Raw genomic sequence first — 24,799 nt, 5'->3', positions numbered from 1 at the left:
GAACTAACTCTGGTACACACTGCCCAGCACCCGACTACTCAGATGTCCCAACCCGTGCTGGGACCATTTACACCGGCCACTACCCAGGTCCAGCCCATGTTCCACCCTGGTCAGGACCTGGGTAGGAGTCCTGTGTAAATAAACACGGGTTGACCCCTTTTACACAGCCACTGACCCGGGTACAGGAAGTAAAAACCCAGGTTTTTGCAGCCGTGAAAAAAAGGGTATTAGCAGTCAGGAGCTGATTGACCGGTGATAAAGTACCATGTACTTTATCACTGCTTCTATTCTACATCTATCCCACAGTACGCATGGGTAAGCAGATTAAAAATCACTGAATGGGAGGAGACAAGGGAGCACAACACTGGTTATATGGAGTATACAAGTGAGGAAAAAAGAAGGTGGACCGCCAAAACTTACATGGCAAATTTTCCCCAAACTTCACCATTACAGTTCAGATTTTAAGTACATCCATGCTTGAGCACTGATAATTAACCTCAATCAATTTGATTTAACCACCGGGACCCAATCATTTATTTTATTTAAAAGCATACAAAACTCTTCTATAAAGTACAGGCAGTATGTATGGTGTAATGTTTAGCATTACTGCCTCGTCACAGCGCTGAAGTCATGGGTTCGATTTCCACCATGGACCTGTGCGGAGTTTGTATATTCTCCCCTTACTTGTGTGGGTTTCCTAAGGGTACTCCGGTTTCCTCCCAGAATCCAAAAATATATACTGGTAGGTATAAAATGACCCCTAGAATATATGTGTGTGTGTGTGTGTGTGTGTGTGTGTGTGTGTGTTAGGGAATATAGATTGTAAGCTCCACTGGGGCAGGGACTGATGTGAATGTTCAAATATTCTCTGTAAAGCGCTGCGGAATATGTGTACACTATATAAGAAACTGTTAATAAATAAAATGTATAAATAAAGAACACATTTTTCCTTTATTCTGTATACAAGTTTTTTTATGAATTCTTATTCAAAGTAGTGTCCATATTGGTGAGTGATACTTGGTGAAAGTTCCTGACCTAATAAAATGCAAATACTGGTTTGTTTAATAGTGGATCATACAACATATAGACAAAAGTGAATGAACACTGACAGCAAATAAATCAATGAAGTTTTATTGACCTCAGAACTTTGTAGCTTCACCATGTGCAGTGATTACTGCATACACCCTTCTTGGCAAACTATCCACAAGATCCTGGACAAAAGCAAGCTGTATATTTTCCCATTGAAGTACAGTGACCAACTGTGATACTGACGCAGGTTATAACAGCCTTGAACAGTGATGGTTAACCTTGACACTCCAGCTGTTGTTTACCTACACACCCCAGCATGCCCTGCATCAGTTTTAGCATGGCCAAATAGTAAAACTGTAGCTGGGCATATTGGGATGTGTAGTTCAACAACAGCAGCTTGAGTGTCAAGGTTAGTCATCAATGGCCTATAAGCAACATTACCAGTTGCTAATTTGTCCCAGAGGTTCTCAGTAGGGTTAAGATCTGGACTCTGAACTGGTCGATCCATCCGGGTTACTGAATTTTCTGTAAAACCAGCCCCACAACATAACACCACCAAATCCATGCTTTACTGAATCTACTGTACACTCTGGCATCAGATGCAAATGCCAAATATGTTCCATCTGATCTGAAAACTTTTATACCTTCACAAACACATGTCTGCGGTAGGAGCACACCATTTTGCTTGTGTGGGGTGTCCAATAACTTTTGTCCACATAGTGGGATGCCCACACACCGTGCGATGTGCTACGTGTGTTTTGAACTAGATCACATATTATCTAGTTCAAAACGCATGCAATAAGCTACAACAGCCTGTATTTTAAACTAAATGTGATGAAATCTACTTCAAAAAGTACATGCCGCACATACTTTTGTACTTTGTGAGGTGATGTGTGCGGGAGCAAGCTCAAAACTCACCATGTGTGGGCACCATCACAGAATTGCAACGGTCTCTTTCTTTTACAGCAGAGGTTTCCAAACACAGTCCTCAAGGCACCCCAAGTTATATCCATGCTTAGCTACAGGTGACTTTTTAAATTAAATCTTTGCTGAGCCATCAATATCTTTAAAACCTGGACTATTGGGGTTCCCTTGTGGGCCACTTTTGGGAACTCCTATTTTAGAGTGATACTAAAATGCAGAGGCATTGCAGAAAATGACAGCAGTTGCTTGCAATTGACACCAAAGTATTACAATGTGAAGCCCCTTACAAGTTAAATAACTTGAACCAAATAAATCATGCATATCTGTCTAGGGCTAACTAAAATGGTAAGTCACAATTGTCCAACATATCACAATAGCAGGCAGCCCTCCTATGACCTATTCCAGGTCCAGATCAAAGTCAAACAATGCTCACTAGAGAAAAAAATATGGGCTTTTCTGAATCGACCGACACATCAGGAATTACTGTATCTCCAAAATTGCTCTCATATATTGCCATGACACACTGAGGCAGATGTATTAAGCCTGGTAAAGTAATAAATTGGAAGGTAGTAACACAGCAGCCAATAAGCTGTGTTTGAAAAATGTCAGTTAGGAGTTGATTGGCTGGTGCGTTTTCACCTTTTTTTGCTTTACCAGGCTTAACACATCTGCACTAATGCATCATAACATTAATCTGGAGTATAATTCCCCCCAAAAGTCTGTAAATTCTATAAAAAAAAAATCTATAAAAAAAAAAAAAAACCTGATGGTTAACGAAAAGTTTGGACTGACACCCACTAAACTTGTAACAATTAAAGACTTATCTGTGACTTTAGATTCAGTTTATGGTGGATTAAAACAAAAACACAAAGATGATTGTTTTACAGCACTGCATGATAGGGCATCTACATGTTCTGTTGACAAGCATTTTTGGATATCTGGATTTGGAAGATTGGAAAGAAATCAGTTAAGCCTATTTTCCTCCTTGAAACGTATACAGTAGTTTGGGGGAGATTTAGTTTGGAAATATATAACAAGCTCCCAAGGGTTATCTTTATACAGTTAGGAGCATACAGGCTGGTAGTTTATCACTCTCCCTTGGCACCTGATTATTTAACTTTGTTAATACTGTGAGAAGTTTTCTGCTCATATTTTTTTCACTCATTGGACATCACAAGTCCCTCCCAGAAAATGCCAGAGAAGGCTAACCAGCTGTGAATTACATGCACATAAGAGGAGAACCTTCTATACTGTAGCTAGATGTGGCAATGTAAGCGCAAGAAAAGTAAACTACAAACAACTTCTCTATAACCAAACCATATCAGATCATTAATACACTGATGTTTCTCTTGAAATAATGTGTTACTAAATCTATAGGGGAGGAATTGATGCATAGTTTTAGAACTATTACAGAAACAACCTTAAGGCTAATGCAAAAATGTCAATATGTTCCAGTAAAGGAATCAATATATAAATCCACCAGTAAAGCATTTCAAGACAAGCAGAGGAGGATGATTATAGGCACCGGAGAACACTGAATGAATTACATGCCTCATCTGTCTGGCATCGCCCCTTTAATCTGTTCAAACACATTGCCCATGCTCTGCCGCAGTTCACCACCTTACTTCGCTGGAAGCAAATTGCAATAACCAATGTATGTGCTTTGCATTTTCATTGTGTTAAAAAATAATTAAAACGTACAGTTCAAAGCACACAATGATCATGGGTGGGAAGCGCAGATTACAGCCATGCAGTATTGCCACAACTCAATGACAGATAAGCTGCAGATCTCAACTCATGCACTGACTTTACCAAGTAAAGGCAGATGTGCAACACATACATACTACATATATGTGATATCCTTGTAGTTGTAGGGTCAGCCCTGACCTGCAGCTTTCTCTGGACTATGCATAAGGTGGAACAAGTGATCCCTTTAATCAGGGTTTGCACATCGCTCTGGGGTGTTTATGGCCTCTTCCTCCTGCCCAGTTACAGCTCATGAGCTTTGTGCTGCTGAAGGATCCTGAGAGCCCCCTTTCCTGTGTGTGCTGGGAGACCTGGGCAGCTCCAGCCATCCGTGTCTGGCCATGCAGACACACGTACATAGGAGGCAGCAGCAACACTCAACACAGAGGCAGCCACTGACCCAGCCCCGGGGAGACATAGCTGGATGCTGGGAGCATGCAGCTGGATTTGGGGGGCTGCAGAGTGAGCGGGTGGGTAGGCATTATTGGGGTGGGGTGGCCCTGTAACACCATGTGCTGCATTTGACACACAGCATCTATGGGAGCAGAGTGCAGTGTGTATGTACGGGCTGCTGCTAGCGGGGTGCAGACAACCTATGGTGCACGGCCGGACACAGTGACAGCAGCACATGCATAGAACTTCTGCTGAGCTGCCGGTGACAGGGTGCTGCTGCATGTGACATGCATGTTCCATGTAGTGTTTATACGCTGCTGTGGGTGTGTTCCTGGTCACATATGTGTATACATCCTGCACCCTCCCTTCCCCTGCTCCCCCGGCAGCAGCAGCACTCAGCTGGTGTCCGCCTATGCCCCGGGATATTTACCTGGGTGCGGGTTTTCACGGGGCACCACTCCCCGCAGCCGGAGTGCCAGTCTCCGCTGCCGGTGGCTTCTCTCCCCGGGGTGCTCGCTCTTTGTTTCCCCTCTTTCTCGGGTCCACAGTCTCTGGCTGCTACTGCTGCTGCTGTGCAGCGGCCGCTCCTCCCTGCGAGCCGGGTCTCCGCCTCCAAACAGCAGGAGGGGGTGGCAGCCATACAGCTTGTTGGGAGCCGAGGACGCTCCGGCTGTGGCCGCACCCACTCCGTGACGTCACGGTCTCCGGCGGCGGCCACATTCCCGTGTCCACAGTCTGGCCGCCGGCCAGCCGCCCGCCTGCTGCATTATGGGAGTTGTAGTCGAGTCGCTCTGCGGTGGGTGGGTTCACGTGACCAGGCGTCCTGGTGTAACCCCCTCACTGGTTCCGATTCCAGTCGATTAGGGTTACTACTACGTGTGATCATACAACTAGTGTCTTGAGAAGATTGCGTATTAGAATACTGCTGACGCTCATCATCCAGGATATATATGACGTTGCAGTGTCACTGCAATGTTCTAAGGTCTCCCCACTACAAAGTGTTGTGTTCATTTACTATTGCACCAACTTGTGTTACAATTCGAAACCTGTAAAACATCAGTCCTTGAACTTCTCCCAGGTATCTATCTGCAGCTGTGGGTTGTCACACTGTACTTGCCTGCACTCCCAGGAAGCCAATGTCACGGACATAGCACAAATGCAGGAGGTACCAGTTGCTCAGGACCCCCCTCCTCCTCCTTCACGGTCTGTCTGTCTCAGTCATGACCAGATTAGCTGTAGTACGCTGCTATGTAATATATTACTAGCACTGCAACAGCAACATGCTGTATAAATGGCAAAACTGAGCAAATGCCCAGTGGCAGCAGCTTTTCCGGGACTATGTAAAAAGCGGACCGGACTAGACTCCGGACCGCCGGACAGGACATCAAAATCTGCAGTCCGGAGCTTGTAGGGTCCGGTCCGGGGGGTGTCCTGTTCGGGGGGTGTCTTGTCCGGGGGGTCCCTGTGATAGCTATCACCAGGGACATGGGAGAGGGGAGATTACAGCCTCCCCGTGTGGTCCGGACGTCCGGTTTTTGCTACATGCCCGGACCATACAGGGAGGCTTTATTCTACCCCTCCTCCTCTACCTGGTAACAGGTGTCACAGGCAGAACCCCTGGACCGGACGATACAAGCTCCAAAATGCAGAGTTTGATGTCTGGTCCGGCGGTCCGGGGGTTTTGTCCTGGTCCGGTTTTTACCCATACCCGCTTTTCCTGCCAAGTCTGTTGTGTGAGGTGTGGGTAAAAACCGGACCGGATGGAACACCGGACAGGCTCCATTCATTAATATATGTAATTCTGGTGCTTGTAGTGTCCAGTCCAGGGGGGCTGCTCTGCATGGTCCAGGGGTGTAATAAAAACCAGACCGCACGGGGAGGCAGTAATCTCCCCTTCCCAATTTTCCAGGTGAAAGCTATCACAGAGACCCCCTGGACCAGACCATAGGTGCCGATTTATGTTTTTCCTGGTGGTGGTGGGTGCTCAAGACAAAAATATAGGGGAGCAGCTTCATGGGAAAGGGGCGTGGCCACAAAATAATACGGATTTATATTACGCAGCACAGTTGTCTCCAATATTCAAATTATGGCAACAGTGCCAAATACATAAATGCCCACACAGTGCAGGTACAAATATCCCCCCCCCCCACAGTGCCAAATACATAAATGCCCCACAGTGCCAAATACATAAATGCCCCCATAGTGCAGGTACATAAATGCCCACACAGTACCTGTGCCAGCGACGAGGGAGTGGGAGTGCAATGGGACACAGGCGAGTGGGCCGCTGCTGAGCGGGTGGGTGCTCTTCAATTTCCGTGGGTGCTCAGGCCCTCAAGCACCCACAGAATCGGCACCTATGGGCCAGACACTACAAGCTCCGGAATGCAGAGTTTGATGTGTGGTCCGGTGTTCTGGGGTCTTGTCCGTGTCCAGTTTTTACTTAGTCCCTATTGTGTGTGTATCAGAGAGCTGTTCCCACCCAAACTTGCTTGAATCACAGCACCCTACAGCAGTGGTCGGAACAGGGGTAAAATACCCCAAACGGGGTAAAAATTAAATTCCTGGGGATAATCGAAGGTCGCGCTATATCTATATCCGGGCATGCATATCTATATGAATGCCCGGCTCAGTAGCGCACGCAGGGGGGGTTTCTGAGTACCCAGAACCCCCCCCCCCCCCCAGGAATCTGAGATCTCTATTCTGAAATTCTCCCCCTCTTTCCAAGAGTACAAGAATTTTAAAAATCGGCCCTGGAAAACCGGAGATATCTGACTTCAAAGCAGTGGTCCCCATCCAAGCCTGTTAATTGCTCTTCCCAGTCACATATTTCTGGTTCTGTCTGACTAAGAGTTTTTCTGAGGGTATATTCCAAAAGCTGGGACTCTCCTCCTTTGAGGGACACTAGAAGCTGGTCTCTACTGTGCCCAGAACCAGAGATATCAGCCTTCAAGCAGCTGGTTACTGCTCCAGCTCCACACACCTGGTATGTAGTTTTATATACTTGTTGGTGGGTTGCTCTGCCTCCTGGGGTGAAATGTAATAGGGTGAGATATTCAGAAAGTGAGAGATTTGGTAAGAAATCTCCAGGTGTTTTTTAAAGCAGCAATCATTTACTCTGCACAGCCAGTTTGATTTTGAAGTGTAAATGATTACACTTCAAAATCAAACTGGCTGTGCAGAGTAAATGATTGCCGCTTTAAAAAAACCTGGAGATTTCTTACCAAATCTCTCACTCTCTGAATCTCTCATCCTATTACATTTCACCCCTGAACTCTGATCCCCTAGTCCCCATTACCATTTGGTAGGAGGGATTCTCTAGTTTTAAATTCCATTAAAAGCTAAGAAATCTAGTTCCGGGAACTGGAGATATCTGCAGTCAAGCAAGCTGTGCTCCCACCAGAAAATTATGAATAATAAGCCCACTCCACTATACACCCCTCCTCTGTGTATTAAACATCCTCCACCACCCTGGAAGTTATGTATTGGGACCCCTTCATTCAGCCCAATGCCCCCTTCTCCCACCTCATCTCCCACCATCTGTGCAGTAAAAGGGTAATTAGTGGAAATTACTGAGCCCTATATGCTGATCAGTTGATATAATACCCCCTACCACCCGCGGGACATCAAAGCTTCCGCTCATAGCACCCCCCATCCCTACCACTGGAGGATAGGTAGGGGCCCCAATAGATTTCTAATCCCAGGAGTCTACTCTGCTGTTATGTATATATATTTATTATTATTATTTATATACATTTGGTCTATCTATAATACTTTAACTGACCCGGCATATACTGGGTCACCTAAGTGTCCATCTCCGTGTTTTGCTCCGCCCCTCTGGAAACCCCCTTCTGAAAATCCTGCATTTGCCCCTACCGGCTGTATCTCAGAAGTGCGACAGTCCATTATTCCAGGGAATTTCATATAATTGCATATAGAATCTCTTTATATATAGATTCTATATTCATGCCCGGCTGTGTGTCAGGCCCTTGTGTTTAACACACTTCCCTGCGTGATGCCCTGGGCCCCGCCTCCAAGTCTGCACGCTTCTTCAGTAGAGTCACTGGTTGCTGCACCACTGCAGCCCGAGCTTCTTTGCCTGGTTATAGGCGTCAGTCAAGGAATACCCATCTCTAGTCTAGGGAAAGAAGTTGCACAGGCTGTCACTGTATCATCTAGAACTACTGACACTAATAGTTGCCTGGATGTCACATTATCAATGGCTATAGCACACACAGCCTGGCAGCAATTGATGATGATGATTACCATGAATGGCTGTGTGTGGTACAGCTCAAAGGGGATCGCAAATGACTTCACCATAAAAATGCCTAGCTATACAGTATATCTTTTTTAACTGCCAAAAAACACCAGGTAATTGCTATACCCGGGAATTGGCACAATGGAAACGGCTTCAAGGAAAAAATCCCTAGTGTAGTGACAATGGACTTTTTCCTGGGTAATGAGCAGGGCTGTTAGCGGGAATATCCCACTAACCTGTGATTTTTATACACATGTAAATCCAAAAGCCATTTATTTGTCCTCCAACTGGCTGTCCGTTGATGTATTCAATTATAGGCATCTATGCTGGGAAAGGCTGAGCTTGAGAGCTGGTCGCTGTTTGTAAATAGAGCTAGACACATACAGGCTGAAGATCAGGGTGCCAGGCACACAGGCCACAGAGTGCACAAGTCTGCATTACTGAGGAGTTGGGACCTAGGCACATAGGGCCTTATTCTAGTTCACTCTTTCTGACAAAATCCTTCTTAGACGGACAAAACCATGTACACTGTAGGGGGGCAGATGTTACCTGATGTTACCCACCACCCCGCTGAGGGGGGGGGGGGGGGGTTCGCAGGAGCCGGGCAGCTTTCCGGGAGGGTTGTCTGTCTTTGCGGGAGGGCAGGAGGGTGACCCGATTTCTGGGACCCTCCGGTAGGCAGCCCTGCACTGCATTGGCCATTAATGCTGCAATGCTGTGAGTAGTCCCCACCTCTCTCATTTGTTCCCCCTCTGTGACCTCAGCTTTTGTGACACTGAATAAAGGCCATTTTTAATGACATCCACGGGTTTTGCTGGGCTTTTCCAAGTTTTTCAGGGTTCAGTAGAAAGAGAGGCAACCTGGGAATATGGTGCTGGGTTGCAATGAAAACAGACCTGGGTTATTGGTGAAAAAGGGGTATCACAACCATGAATCAGGCCCTTAGTGCATAAAGATGGAATGTAGCAAACATGTAACTGTATAAATACACAGCATATATGTATTGTAGGACTTACCCTTAATGTAACTGTATAAGTCACAATAAACTAGCAAGAATATACCATTAGCTGTATCATTTATCACCTTTAGTTTTGTATTTGTGTTTTGCAATGTTGGTCTGGTAACTGTATTAGATTTTAATGTCCAGTCTTCATTTACCCAGATACAAAAACTGACAGTTTCATTGAAATAAGGCAACACTCACTTACTTACCCTAAAGGTTAATGGTGTTTCCATTGATTTTTTTTATATTTCATACACTGTTTATAATTTGTTCATTATTTGAGTACAATATAGAACAGACAATAATACTGTATTGTAACCCTTTCAGAAATGGCAATTGATAACAGTGCCGTAACAAGGGCTCACACAAGGGGCGGGCCACCGGACCCAGATACCACAGCAGTCTCCAATTTAGTAGACCTATCAGGGGGCACCGCAAGGGCAATACTGCCATGCTACTGGCTGCAGGGTGCCATTTTTTGCATCCAGCAAGCCAGAAGCACTGGCAATGGGGTGGGCGACGGTGCACCAACAGAGCCTCTGTGCACAGTGCAGTGCTCTTGTTTGTCCTGATCATATCCTTCTTTGCATTATTTCTATATGCTATGTGATTTGTTCTGTTAATTGAATCTATGCAATTATTGGTCTGTTCTCTTTCCATGTACATGTTATTGTGTTTTCTGTTTTTATATTTGTTAGACTATGGGGGTTATTCTAATTCACTCCTTCTTGCAAATTCCTTAAATGGACAAAACCATGTGCAATGCATGGGGGCAGATGTAAAATGTGCAGAGAGAATTAGATGTGGGTGAGTTATTTTGTTTTTGTGCAGGGAAAATACTGACTGCTATTTTTTTACACTGCAATTTAGATTTCACTTTGAAGTAAAACCCCACCCAAATCTAATTCTCTCTGCACAAGTTACATCGGTACTTGTTTCCTAGCACGGCGCCCCGATGTCCATCTTAGCGCATCTGATCACATCGCATGCCATATAGCCGCATACGATGCATGCGATGTGATGCGTTTTTTAATTGTACAAGCACCCTGATGGGTGCTTACAATGTTAAATGCACCCCCACGCCACCCCTACTATAAACGCAAACTATGAACGCAATCCCGAAGCGTGGCGAGCGCAGCGAGCCCGCGAGGGGCGGCGGTACGCGCCCTTCGACCTTTTCATACCCCCACTATCCACGCTGGCGTAGAGCTGATTTTAGATAGTGTGGCGAGCACAGTGAGCCACCGAGCCCAAAGAGTGGCGAGCGCAGCAAGGCCCGCGAGGGGATGCGTATTACTTTACATGTATTCCGCGTCCCCTCACGGGGCTCGCCACGCTTTGGGCTCGTTGGCTCGCTGCACTCGCCAAACTATCTAATATCAGCTCAACACCGACGTGGATAGTGGGGGTATGAAAAAGGTCGGAGGACGCGTACCGCCGCCCCTCGCGGGCTCGCTGTGCTCACCGTGCTTCAGGTTGACATTGATCCTGGGGGTGCAGTTAACAATGGGGGGGCATTTAAAATTGTAAGGACCCATCAGAGTGCTTTTACAATCCAAAATCATATACCATCGCATTGTATGCCATTGTATGGCATACGATGCGATATTTTATTGTACAATATCGCATCGCATTGCATCACATCGCATCACATACCATTGTATACCATATTATATATAAGTGTTATGGTATACGATGCGATGGGCTCCGTGCTAGGAAACAAATCGGAATCAGACCCATCAGCGGGACATCGCGGGTGCTTTTTAGCACCTGTGATGTATTGTATCCAATATCCCTTAAACTCCCCTGGCAGCTCCCTGAGATCCATTTTACATGCAACAAATGGCATGCGATTTATTGCATCTAAAACAGGCACATAAAGTGTCAAATCGTATATGGAAGCCCTTCTGGGGAGCACCGGGGGATTTCAAAGAAAATTGAGTCCAACTTGCCCTCCAGACCAGTCGGACTAGTGTCTCTGCACATTACACTTGCTCCACCTCCAATGCAGCATGGTTTTGCCCATTTCAAGAACAAATTTGTCCTGGGATCAGGTCTGAATTAGGCCCATTGTCAGACATCCGGATACCTATTTTTACACCCACAGTCAAATAAGAAATTGCTGGCATCATGTTTACGGTTACACTAATCACAAAGTGCTTTCTTGGCCTATGAAACTACATTATTTATTTGTCAATTTGTCAATGAGTTCAGAAAATAATGTTGCTTAGAAGTAAACAGATCATTGGTTCCTACAGCTATTTTAAAATGATGTAGTATAAATGTGGCATAATTAGGAATCAGTGTAGCACATGATACATAAATAATACTTGTAGTGAAAGGAAATGAATATGAAACATTTTAGACCGTACCAAACATTATTTCAAGGATAACATTTAAAAGGTCATGGAGAAACACTAAGGTGAACATTTACTAATGCTGGCCACACATAAAATAATGCATTATGGGAACAAAAATGAACAAGCTACTTATAGGCTAAATGGAATTATTATAGGGAATTCTGCTGTAGAAAAGGACTGGGGGTCATCATAGATGAAAAATTGGGTAATAGTGCACACAGCTCAAGTGCAGCAGCAAAAGAGAACAGGACACTGGCATGCATTAAAAGGGGTATGGATTCAAGGAATGCCAATGTTATAGTGCTTCTTTACAAGGCATTGGTGAGACGACACTTGGAAAATTGTGTTCAGTTCTGGGCACCGCACCTTAAAAAGGACATAAATGGATTGGAACAGGTACATAGAAGGGCGACCAAGCTAGTCAAAGGACTCGAATCACTAGAATATAAAGATAGGTTAACCAGGCTGAATATGTTTTCACTGGAGAAACGGAGGTTGAGAGGTGATATGATTAGTATGTTCACTTCAGATACAGGATTGGGAATCATAAGGAGCTGAGAGATGACGTGTTCAGTTACAGGCCTATACTTAGGACACGCAGACATTTACTGAGGCTCGAGGAAAAGAAATTCCGTACTGAAGTAAGAAGAGGATTCTTCACCATTAGAGCAGCAAAATTCTGGAACTCATTGCCGGTGGGGGTGATTACAGCAACTACTGGATGCATTTTTGGCCACTAATTGAATCCTATTGATATGACTTACTCAAGACAGCAGATACAAGTCAGATAGGTTGACCTCGATGGGCTAACATCTTTTTTCAGCCTTAATTACTATTTTACTATGTCACATAAGACCAATGTTGGCCACATATCAGACCAACTTTCCTCCAACCATCCAACTAGTTGGTTGGTTGGACTGAAAATCTGGTACTGTATGGGGCAAATGCCAATAAGCAATTTGCTCACAAACTCAGGATAATGGAGAAAAACATTCAGTGCAATTGTTTAAATCAAATAGGTCCAACTACAGTACATTGTCTAAGTGACCGTTGTTGTCCATTTTCCGATTTGGGAAACAAATGACTTAATTGCAAATCACATTTGCTCCCATCCAGTGCCAGGTTTTTATTCCATCCAACCAACTAGTTGGATGGTTGGAGGAAAGTTGGTCTGATGTGTGGTCAGCATAAGAGTTCTATTTCAGATGGGCTGTTGCTATGGGCAACCAATCATATACTATCTATTATCTTTTAGAACAGGGCTGAGCAACACCAGCCCTCCAGATGTTGATGAACTACACATCCCAGCATGCCCTGCATCAGTTTCAGCATGGCCACATAGCAAAACTAATGCAAAGCATCCTGGGATGTGTAGTTCACTAACATCTGGAGGGCTGGTGTTGCCCAGCCCTGTTCTAGAAGGTGCTAAATAAATAAGAAGTAGATTCTGATTGGTTATCCATTGCAACATCCCATGTGAAATAAAACTCTATCTTAGTAAATGTCCCCAAGAGTGTCAAAGCCGCATCAGCAGTGTGAAGCAAGAGAGTGTAACTGTGTAGTATATAAGCTGTACACACACTTGGCCTTTGCTTTGCAGGGAAACTCAGCACCAGGATATTCTGCAAATTCCCTACCCCAAAGCCCCCTTTTTGAGCTGCTATTAAGAAGTTCATTCAGGCAATGAGTATAATAAAAAGGGCACATTTTTACTAACAGATTTATTAATAACAGTTGGTAACAAATGGCAGTATTCAATGAGGATAATTCGCCCTGTTTCACGGCAAATTTGTGCTATTTTCGCGTTGGAAGGTGATTTTTTGGGTCAGAAAGCGAATCACCCTATTCAACGTGCACTTCTCGCCATCTTTCTAAGTGATTTTCGGTATCCCTCACCGTGTAGCAAATCACCATCTTTTCATGGTGAAGTGGAAAGTGAACTTTTAAAATAAAGTTGTTGTTTTTTACATTTGGTGTAAAAAAAATCAGGAATTTTATTCTGAGAAGGGGCATGCTATTTTTATTCATGTGCTTATAGCACATGAATATATATAAAATTTTTAAATATATATATATTTTTTTCCACAGAGCAGCCAGCAGGGGGCCGGGAGCCGAGAGCCGCTCATTAGATATTCATATATTCACTGCTCCCGATCATTACATATGCACGATCAGGTGCAGTTAATACCCAGTCCCCTGCTGGCTCACCCGGGGGGCAGTCTGTGCTGCCTGGCTCCCGGGGAGCCCACCTCCCCCCCACATACGTTCTGGGGCAGGCAGGGAGACTTCCATCTCCCTGCCTGCCACCATCTTCAGGCTCCCTGCGGAGCATAAAACAATCATATAATCACATTCACTGACAAACACAAGTAAATATATATATATGTATATATAGAAGTGTTCTCCCGGTTGGGAATGTGCACTCGCCAATATATCACAGAGACTTGCTCAGATAAAATTCAAAGTAGTCTTTATTTTCATATGGAGATATCCGCATCTTTTGCCAAAATATAGCCCAACGTTTCGGTCCTACATCTGGACCTTTATCAAGGAGCCTGAAATATTATAACATACAGCATATCACTAACATGTGAATGCAAAAATTGTGTTCTAACAATAGAGCACAAAACAGATATGGGTGACAAAAAAGTAGAAACCCATATTACTTACATAGGCAGAAGTATTCAGAGTATACATGGGTACATCAATAGCAGATCAGCATGGTTCAGGAACGCCAACCATGTCTGAGAACTGCCCAGGCCCGAACTTATATACCTGAAACCCGGAAGTCACATGTGCATTATTTTCCCGCCATTGCGCGGGTATTGCCGTGTGTACGGAATTCCGTCACCGGAAGTGCGTCACCGGATGTCCGGAGTATGGAGCGCAAGCTTCCAAAAGGCTGGCTGGATACATGGGTGGCACGCAGCGGTGACCCGCAACATCGTGCATAGCGTGTAGCCGGAACTCCGGTCTATCTATCACTATGGTGATGGCACAACTATTCAAATTAGTATATCGACGCATGCGCCTCATGGATATTCTCAACTTAGTTAGAAAATGAATGTGGAAGATTATAAGTGACCTATTGTTTCAGGTAACGCCGGGGACCTGCTGTTACGACAACCTCAGAGTGTCATTTATTTACAAATATGTAATAATCACAGGCTTTTGAAGTAAAAGATCAAAGAGAGGTATATAAAGCATACATAAAGCACATACAATGACAATGTACCTCTGAGGATGTCAAGCAGGACAATTTTATATGGGACAAGTGATAGTGATAAAAATAAAAATAAATCATGATAATAATAAACATTAACATAGAAGTTTGACAAAAATTGACATAAAAAATTCTTTGAAAAAAACATGAAAAAATGAGAAATTATTTTAAATATGTACAAAACAGATTTGTCATGTAAAGATCTTAACAGATAAGAGTGACCCTTCTAAACCATTTATAGGCCAGAGTGATGGTATACTACTGATCATGAACATAACATTATTGTGCAACTAACCTAACAAAAACCCGCAAGACTACATCACATGGGGAGCTATACTTAGAGAACCTGTCACAGATCTCAAGGGCTGATCATGACCGGGGCCAAGAGCCCTACTGGGCAGACCATTGTATGCAGAATTTATGGAGATAGAAGGGTATGGGATGAAGATTTATCATTAAGGATTAAATGATTTTTAACGCAGGAAAAGTGTGCCCAATTGATGGATCCATCTGCTTTCTTTTTTTCTTAATAGAAGTGCTCTATCTCCACCCCTCTGCGGAGGAGGAACCTAATCTATACGGCGACATCTAAGACTGGCAATTTGATGTCCAGCCGCAAGAAAGTGCCTGGGGATCGGTAGTTCAGTTTTATTGGTTTCAATGGCCGCTCTAATGGAGTTTCGATGATTCGCCATTCGTTCGCGAAATTTCCTGGTAGTCATCCCGGTGTAAGCTAAGCCACATGGACAAGTCAACAAATATATGACGTGGTCCATGAGGCAGTGTAATTGGAACATGATCTTGATCTGCTTTCCCGAATGTGGTGAATGTGATCTTGATCTGCTTTCCCCAATATAGTTATACGACAAGCCGACAAGGGCGGAGCGGTGGTAATTCAAGATTGGGCCCAATATAATGACGAAATCCTACGGCAACTATCCGATACCAACACTTACGAGCAAGTGCCACACAACCCTATTCCTGAATTCAAGAAGAAGGTCGACTCTGTTCTCTCCAATGGTCTAGCAAACAAATGGATCACACAAGCAAATTTTGATTTCCTTACTGTACCGTTCCCCATTTGCCCTATCATTTATACTTTACCCAAAATTCATAAATCTTTAGTTAACCCACCCGGTAGGCCCACCATTTCTGCCCGTGCTTCCCTCCTTCAACCTTTAGCCATTTTCATTGACCACCACCTCCAACCCCTTGTGACATCAGGCAACACTTATATCCAGGACACGAATGACTTCATCAGCAAATTAAAGGTTATAGATACCTCCGGCATACGTTACCTAGTAACTATGGACGTGAGTTCCTTATATACGGTCATACCACACCTGGACGGATTAAGAGTACTGCGCAAAGCACTTGAACAAAGAGATTCCATGGAACCTCCTACAGATTTTCTGATGGATTTGGCAACTCTAATACTAACCTGCAATCATTTCCTGTACAGTAATAAATACTACATCCAACTAGCAGGCACCGCTATGGGCTCCAATCTAGCCCCAGCCTATGCATGCTTGTACATGCATGACAACGAGAATCTGCATATTCTGCCACGTTTCGGGGACAAAATGAAGCTGTATAAACGATACATCGACAATGTTTTTGTATTATGAACAGACACCATCGAGAACTTGGAAGCAATGGTTGCGCATCTCAATGCATTGAACAGCCCAATTCGTTTTACACATGACATCCAATCAGAATCGATCCATTTCCTCGACATTAAAGTCACACTCTCAGCTGAGAGGATCCACACCTGCCTGTTTAGTAAGGACACGGACAGGAACATGCTCTTATCCACCACCAGCCAACATCCACCAGCTCTTAAAGAGCACCTACCTGTCTCCCAGTATATGCGGGTCATTCGTAACAACACTCAGCCTGAACAAATGGAAACTCAAATCAAAGAGATGCCGATTCCTTGAAAGAGGGTACCAGCCCATCAACCTGAAACGATGTCTAAAGAAAGCCAGACGCAATGTAGCAACCCGGGAACAGGGTTTGAGACCAATGCAGAGCAAGGCTCCACGCATGTTATATGTTAACACGTACAATCATGCATCAGCCAACATACAAAAAAGCCTCACCAAACATTGGCCCCTTGTAGCATCGGACAAGAACTTAAGGCTACAACACCACGGTCCCCCGATGATGGCGTACAGGAGAGGTCCTAATCTCAAGCAAATTCTGATGCGACCAACATTGAGCCCCAGCCCTCAAACCTCTAATACGTGGCTATATACAAAGAAGCCTGGCTGTTTTCGCTGTGCGGGTTGCACCACATGCAACAGCATGCTGGCAGGTCCCTCGTTTCCCCATCCACATTCGGGAAAGCAGATCAAGATCATGTTCCGATTACACTGCCTCATGGACCACGTCATATATTTGTTGACTTATCCATGTGGCTTAGCTTACACCGGGATGACTACCAGGAAATTTCGCGAACGAATGGCGAATCATTGAAACTCCATTAGAGCGGCCATTGAAACCAATAAAACTGAACTACCGATCCCCAGGCACTTTCTTGCGGCTGGACATCAAATTGCCAGTCTTAGATGTCGCCTTATAGATTGGGTTCCTCCTCCGCAGAGGGGTGGAGATAGAGCACTTCTATTAAGAAAAAAAGAAAGCAGATGGATCCATCGATTGGGCACACTAGGGGGCTTGAACAAGAACAACCCACTGAATATTTTCCTGCGTTAAAAATCATTTAATCCTTAATGATAAATCTTCATCCCATACCCTTCTATCTCCATTATTTCTGCATACAATGGTCTGCCCAGTAGGGCTCTTGGCCCCGGTCATGATCAGCCCTTGAGATCTGTGACAGGTTCTCTAAGTATAGCTCCCCATGTGATGTAGTCTTGCGGGTTTTTGTTAGGTTAGTTGCACAATAATGTTATGTTCATGATCAGTAGTATACCATCACTCTGGCCTATAAATGGTTTAGAAGGGTCACTCTTATCTGTTAAGATCTTTACATGACAAATCTGTTTTGTACATATTTAAAATAATTTCTCATTTTTTCATGTTTTTTTCAAAGAATTTTTTATGTCAATTTTTGTCAAACTTCTATGTTAATGTTTATTATTATCATGATTTATTTTTATTTTTATCACTATCACTTGTCCCATATAAAATTGTCCTGCTTGACATCCTCAGAGGTACATTGTCATTGTATGTGCTTTATGTATGCTTTATATACCTCTCTTTGATCTTTTACTTCAAAAGCCTGTGATTATTACATATTTGTAAATAAATGACACTCTGAGGTTGTCGTAACAGCAGGTCCCCGGCGTTACCTGAAACAATAGGTCACTTATAATCTTCCACATTCATTTTCTAACTAAGTTGAGAATATCCATGAGGCGCATGCGTCGATATACTAATTTGAATAGTTGTGCCATCACCATAGTGATAGATAGACCGGACTTCCGGCTACACGCTATGCACGATGTTGCGGGTCACCGCTGCGTGCCACCCATGTATCCAGCCAGCCTTTTGGAAGCTTGCGCTCCATACTCCGGACATCCGGTGACGCACTTCCGGTGACGGAATTCCGTACACACGGCAATACCCGCGCAATGGCGGGAAAATAATGCACATGTGACTTCCGGGTTTCAGGTATATAAGTCCGGGCCTGGGCAGTTCTCAGACATGGTTGGCGTTCCTGAACCATGCTGATCTGCTATTGATGTACCCATGTATACTCTGAATACTTCTGCCTATGTAAGTAATATGGGTTTCTACTTTTTTGTCACCCATATCTGTTTTGTGCTCTATTGTTAGAACACAATTTTTTGCATTCACATGTTAGTGATATGCTGTATGTTATAATATTTCAGGCTCCTTGATAAAGGTCCAGATGTAGGACCGAAACGTCGGGGCTATATTTTGGCAAAAGATGCGGATATCTCCATATGAAAATAAAGACTACTTTGAATTTTATCTGAGCAAGTCTCTGTGATATATTGGCGAGTGCACATTCCCAACCGGCAGAACACTTCTATATCTAAAGGCACGGACTTTGTTTGTTCCTTCTATGCGCACCCTAGTGATACTCCAATTTATGAGTGAGAGTGCGGTCATTCCACCGAACTATATATATATATATATATATATATATATATATATATATATATATATATATATATATATATATATATATAATATATATATAAAAGCAATGAGTATATTTTAATTATGTAATAAGCTTGGTTATCTTTATATCTTTATTAAATGGCTGTTTATTCATACAAGCATCAATTGTTGGAAAAGTCTATATTAAGGACCTTATTGTGGTCGATAAGTTTGCAAGCGAATTTGCATGCAGCACTTTTTTTAGCTTAATACGGATGGGCATTGTCCGCATTGTGCATGTGCAGGTTTGATCACCCGCACACCGACCACCCTTTGGAACAGAAATACACTTGCGAACGAGCCCTACCAATGTAGGCGTGATGTGGGTGTTTCTGTGTGCGCAGCCTTGAAAGAGGGCAGAAATGGGTGGAAACTGGGGCATAAACAAGGATGTTGCCCACAAGTGCTGGGTGGTGGCTTTACAGCACTGTGTGAACACTCGCAGTACTCAAGCTCAAAATCATTCGCAAGAAAAAAGTGACTCTCAGGCCTCGCAAGGCAACAGCTTAGCGGACCAACGTTCGCAACACCAATCAGCATGCACAATAGCTAAAATACATGCACCTGCACATAATACGCACCCATGCACCATACAAGTTTCTCTCATTAACCAATTAACTAACCACATCTACTCAATGCAGACCCACGGTAAACACACTATTTGCATTTCTAACTTTCATGCTTCATATCTAATATATACTTTATTTAAATTTTGTTATAAGTAATCGTGTGGCGCTCTCTTATATACACCATATAAATACAAATTTATTCTATAATCGCAAAGTGTATACAGGTTGAGTATCCCGTATCCAAAATGCTCGGGACCAGGAGAATTTTGGATAACGGATTATTCCGTATTTTGGAATATTTTAATATTTCAATGATGTATTTTGAAGTATCTTGCATTTATGCTGTATAAACACATAAAATACACACAGATATATTTTATTACCACATAAAATACACACAAATTTATTTTATTTGTTCAAAAAACAAGGTTTCAAAACAGGAAACAAAATTTGTGTACTATCTCAGATATTGAATTTGAATGCCAAGCAATCATTTTCTTGCTCATATATATTGCCAGTTACATATCATGTCACCAGTAGAGATGTTACAAATATCCCCAGTGAGTTTTTACAAACTGTTGCTGTGTGCCAGTGGACACTTTCATTTGGAAACATGACTAGTGAATCACTATAATGACTGACAATCATTCTGGCAAACATCTTAAACCTGTACATTTTGACAACCCACATATATGTTTTATTCATTTAAACCACACTTGCATCACTATCTGCTTGCTTAATGTAAACACACAAATGTTCATGTAATTTTTTACAAATTTACACACAATTACAAGTCGACATGTGTCAACTCTCATAGGCAGGTATTCAATACTTTAATTCCCCTTGTGCAGCGAATCCTGTTTTGGATTCGCTGCACAATCGCCTCCCTCACCCCCTATTCAACGCCTCAGGGGCTTGGTGCCCCTGGCGGCAAATTTTAACCCCCCCGGCAAATGCCACAGGGAGCCGGAGGATGGCTGCAGGCAGGGAGATGGAAGCCTCCCTTCCTGCGCCGGACACTGTGGAGGTGAAGGAGGGCTGTCGGGTACACAGGGAGAGCCCCCCAGAGCTGGCAGGGGGCTGTATTAGGGAGCCGCTACACATTGGTCCCGATCGTGCATATGTAATGATCGGTATCAGTGTGCAGTGAATATATGAATATTAATGAGCGGCTCCCGGCTCGGCCCCCTGCTGGTGAATGTGTAAAAAAAAAATATATATATTGTTAAAACATTTTTTTTTAAATATATTCATGTGCTGCAAGTCGACCTACAGTATTCACTGTTGAACTTTTGGTGGTGACCTATTGACTATCTAACTAGACATTGGCTGTAAGCTATCCGGATCTCAACAAGGGTTAATATAATGAGAATGCACAACTTTATTCAATGCACCAATGTAACTCACAGTAACTGACTTGCTTTGCGTGTAAGAAATAATAACAATAATTATATTATTATCATCTTTATTTTCTTAACTTTATTAAGGTCTAACAAATGAATAGCACTTATATACTCAATTATATAGTTACATTTATTTATTACTCTGAGGGAGAGTTTAAAAGTTTATTTTTGGACATCAGAGAGCAAAGGTCCTGTGTAATGTAATGCTATAGACGAGTCTTGTATTTTAGATGAGTCTTGTATTTTACAACATTCACACAGGGAACACTTTGGAGCCAAGGTGGAAATGACACATGGCCATTTGAGATTTGATCATAAATTCTGGTATGTAAAGGTTTAACTATGCCAGTAAGAACACTTTAGGGAAAACAAAATACCACTTCCCATATTATAAACACATACTAAGATTAGGATTTCCTCAATAATATGAATACGCTATATGACCCATTGCATGTTTCTGGTGTATACCAGTGATGACACTGGTAATATAGACAAATTTAACCATTAGTAACCTCCAAAAAATATGTTTTAGTCATTTTGGTCATTTTCATTTGTAGAACATAGAGGGGGAAATGTACTAAGATGTGTATTCTACTTATCATGTGATGTTGCTATGGGTAACCAATCAGAATCTATTTATTTATTTAGCACCCTCTAGAAGATAGTAAACAGTATCTGATTGGCTGCCCATAGCAACATCACATGTGAAGTAGAATACATATCTTGGTAAATTTCCCCTAGAGTGTTGTAGATTGTACACCAAAACATTGTGATTTAGGCAAGGGCGTAACTACCATTGGTGCAGGGGGTGCAGCTGCTATGGGGCCCAGAGCTGAGAGGGGCCCACTTTGCCTGTCAAGGTTACATGTGCTGTATATATTTTTCAGCATTAGGCGATAAATAGGGGCCCTTACAAACTTTTGCTATGGGGCCCATATGTATCTAGTTACGCCACTGGATTTAGGTACTCTTTACCTAGCACGGCGCCCACGATTTTGATCGTGGGCATCGCAGGTAAAAAAATCGTGGGCATCGCGGCCATTGAATGCACTAAAAATCGGGTGCGACGCGACCGACACGATGCCCGCGATTTCCCATAGGGATCAATGTTAAATTTCTCAATTGACCCGATTTAACTGTTCAATGCCTCAATGGACCCGATTTTTCCATAGGAAACAATGTTAAATGGCCCACAGAGGCCAAATAGCCACCCTGAAGTGTGAAATGGCCCCCACAATTGTTAACGCCACCCCATGATCAACGTCAACCCGAAGCGTGGCGAGCGCTGCGAGCCCGCGAGGGGCGGCGGTACGAGTCCTACGACCTTTTCATACCCCCACTATCCACGTCGGCGTGGATTTGAGAATAGAATAGTGTGGCGAGCACAGCGAGCTACCGAGCCCGAAGCGTGGCGAGCGGACGCGGATACCTTCACAGGTAAACGCGTCCCTTCGCGGGCTTCACAGGTATCCGCACCCCCTCGCTGCGCTCGCCACGCTTCGGGCTCGATGGCTCGCTGCGCTCGCCACACTATTCTATTCTCAACTCCACGCCGACGTGGATAGTGGGGGTATGAAAAGGTCGTAGGACGCGTACCGCCGCCCCTCGCGGGCTCGCTGCGCTCGCCACGCTTCGGGTTCACGTTGATCGTGGGGTGGCGTTAACAATTGTGGGGGCCATTTCACACTTTAGGGTGCCTATTTGGCCTCTGTGGGCCATTTAACATTGTTTCCTATGGAAAAATCGGGTCAATTGAGGCATTGAACAGAAAAATCTGGTCAATTGAGAAATTTAACATTGTTCCCTATGGGAAATCGCGGGCATCGCGTCGGTCGCGTCGCACCCGATTTTTAAGTGCATTCAATGCCCGCGATGGCCGCGATGGGCGCCGTGCTAGGTAAAGAGTACCGTGATTTATTCTAATTTAATATTTTGAAGCTCTACAATCTCTTCAAATTTCACAGTATTTTCATACATTAAAATGGACATTGGTACATTTGAATGGCAACCATCATCACAATACAGTCTATGCAATACATTTTTTAATAATGTCCAGTTAGTCCAGGGGTTATGAAGTGTTTAGTACACTGTGGGGTAGATTTATTATAGCGGCGCCTATCGCGCCGCTATAACAGTTCCTGCTTCGCCTCATTAGCGAGGCGAAGCAGGAGGGGACACCGACAAGATCTATTAAGATCTTGCCGCCGGAGTGGGGGAGCGCTAACTCCCCCCTCCGGCGATGTCCCTCCTGGAGACAGCGCATCAGTTAATACTGATGCGCCGTCTCCTTTCCCCCCGGCCGGCTCACTGCGCATGCGCGGGATCTCGCTAGTTTCGCGAGATCCCAGCGCAGCTCAGCGCCAGCAGCAGGGACAGAGCTGTCCCTGCTGTTAGGTATAGGGCATCGCCGCCTGCAGCTGGCGAAGTCGACAGCTGCAGGCGGCGGAACGGTCAGCGATGCTGACCGTTCATAAATCTGGCAGGAGGCAGGGGCGCAGTGCAAAATATTGCCCCTGCGCTATGCCTCCTGCCCCACACTGCCGGCGTTAGAGTAAACGCTCGGCGGGTGTGATAGATCAGGGGAAGCGCTATCCCCTGCTGTAACGCACGGGGATAGCGCAGATTCCCCTGATCACCATATAATAAATCTACCCCTGTGTATGTTTGCTCATTGCAGCAAGGAAGTTGCAGCATAGCAGGGAACAGATGATTGCACCATCCCGTATTGCTGTTAACATGTATGGGAGATGGCGTGTGCATCTGCCCACCACCCATTCACTCCAGTGATGCGAACAAGTATGGCATGCGGCGGATTTGAACCCTTTGACTACCAACATCTCTGTGAGAGATGTGCAAAATATCTGCTTAAAATGCCAGCATCGCTCACGATTCTTATATAAATTCTAATGGTGGGCAATGATAAAAATTAACTGCGATTAATCGCATTGTTAGGCACATAAGTGCCAGCATTTCCATGCTCATTGCCAGGGGGGATTACATTCTTGTTGCCCAGGGGGATTACATGCTCTTTCCATAGGGGTTCCATGCTCATTGCCAGGGGTTCTATCCTCATTGCCAAGGTGAAATACATGCTTGCTGCCATAGGGGGTTAAATGCACATTGGCAGGGGGGAATACATGCTTGCTGCCATAGGGGTTAAATGCTCATTGCCAGGAAGGAATACAGCATTAGAGACCCAGCGCCCCTCCAAAAATGGCCACCGCAGCAGGGGAGACAGCCACTAGAGGTACAAGAGTAATTCTAGCCTGTCTTCTCTGTAGCTGTGCCCATTTTTGTAGAGGCGCAGGGTCTCTAATGCTGGCACAGGTTCTCTGTAATGCTGTCAGAGACTCTGCACCTCCGCAATGCCGCTCACCCTGCCACCGCACCCCCCCCCCCCCACCGCGTAAACAGCGATAAAATATTTAATTGACGTTAAAGTGCTGGCGTGTTAAAGCATTCTTAATGCATTAATGTGCCTAGCACTAATAAATTGTAATAAAAAAATGTGTAAAAATGTTTGCTTGCCAATTTTCACCCCTATTTTGGCACTCAAAGGGTTAACTACTAATAACAACAAACAGTTTCACATATCTTAAAAGATAGGGTAAAGATACCTTAAATGTATTTTAAAATAAATGATAAAAAAAACAAATAAAATGAAATCAGCATTTGTGGAGTCAGGCCCGCCTGAATAAAAATAATAAGAATGAATTTGTGTACAGCAGACTACTAGGGC

General features: G+C 44.0%; 1 protein-coding gene across 1 annotated transcript in view; it reads right to left on the bottom strand.

The window, feature by feature from the left end:
- ANKRD50 (ankyrin repeat domain 50) overlaps nucleotides 1–4,810 on the bottom strand; it is a 48,704-nt gene extending 43,894 nt beyond the window's left edge. Inside the window, exon 1 of the mRNA XM_083174243.1 lies at nucleotides 4,523–4,810. The gene's annotated coding sequence lies outside the window, so the exon portion shown is untranslated. The remainder of the gene's footprint in view (nucleotides 1–4,522) is intronic.
- Nucleotides 4,811–24,799: the final 19,989 nt, after the last annotated feature.

Source organism: Crinia signifera, chromosome 1 (genome assembly GCF_055691185.1).
Source record: "Crinia signifera chromosome 1, ASM5569118v1, whole genome shotgun sequence".
NCBI lineage: Eukaryota > Metazoa > Chordata > Amphibia > Anura > Myobatrachidae > Crinia > Crinia signifera.
This window is presented reverse-complemented; position numbering and strand designations above follow the sequence as displayed.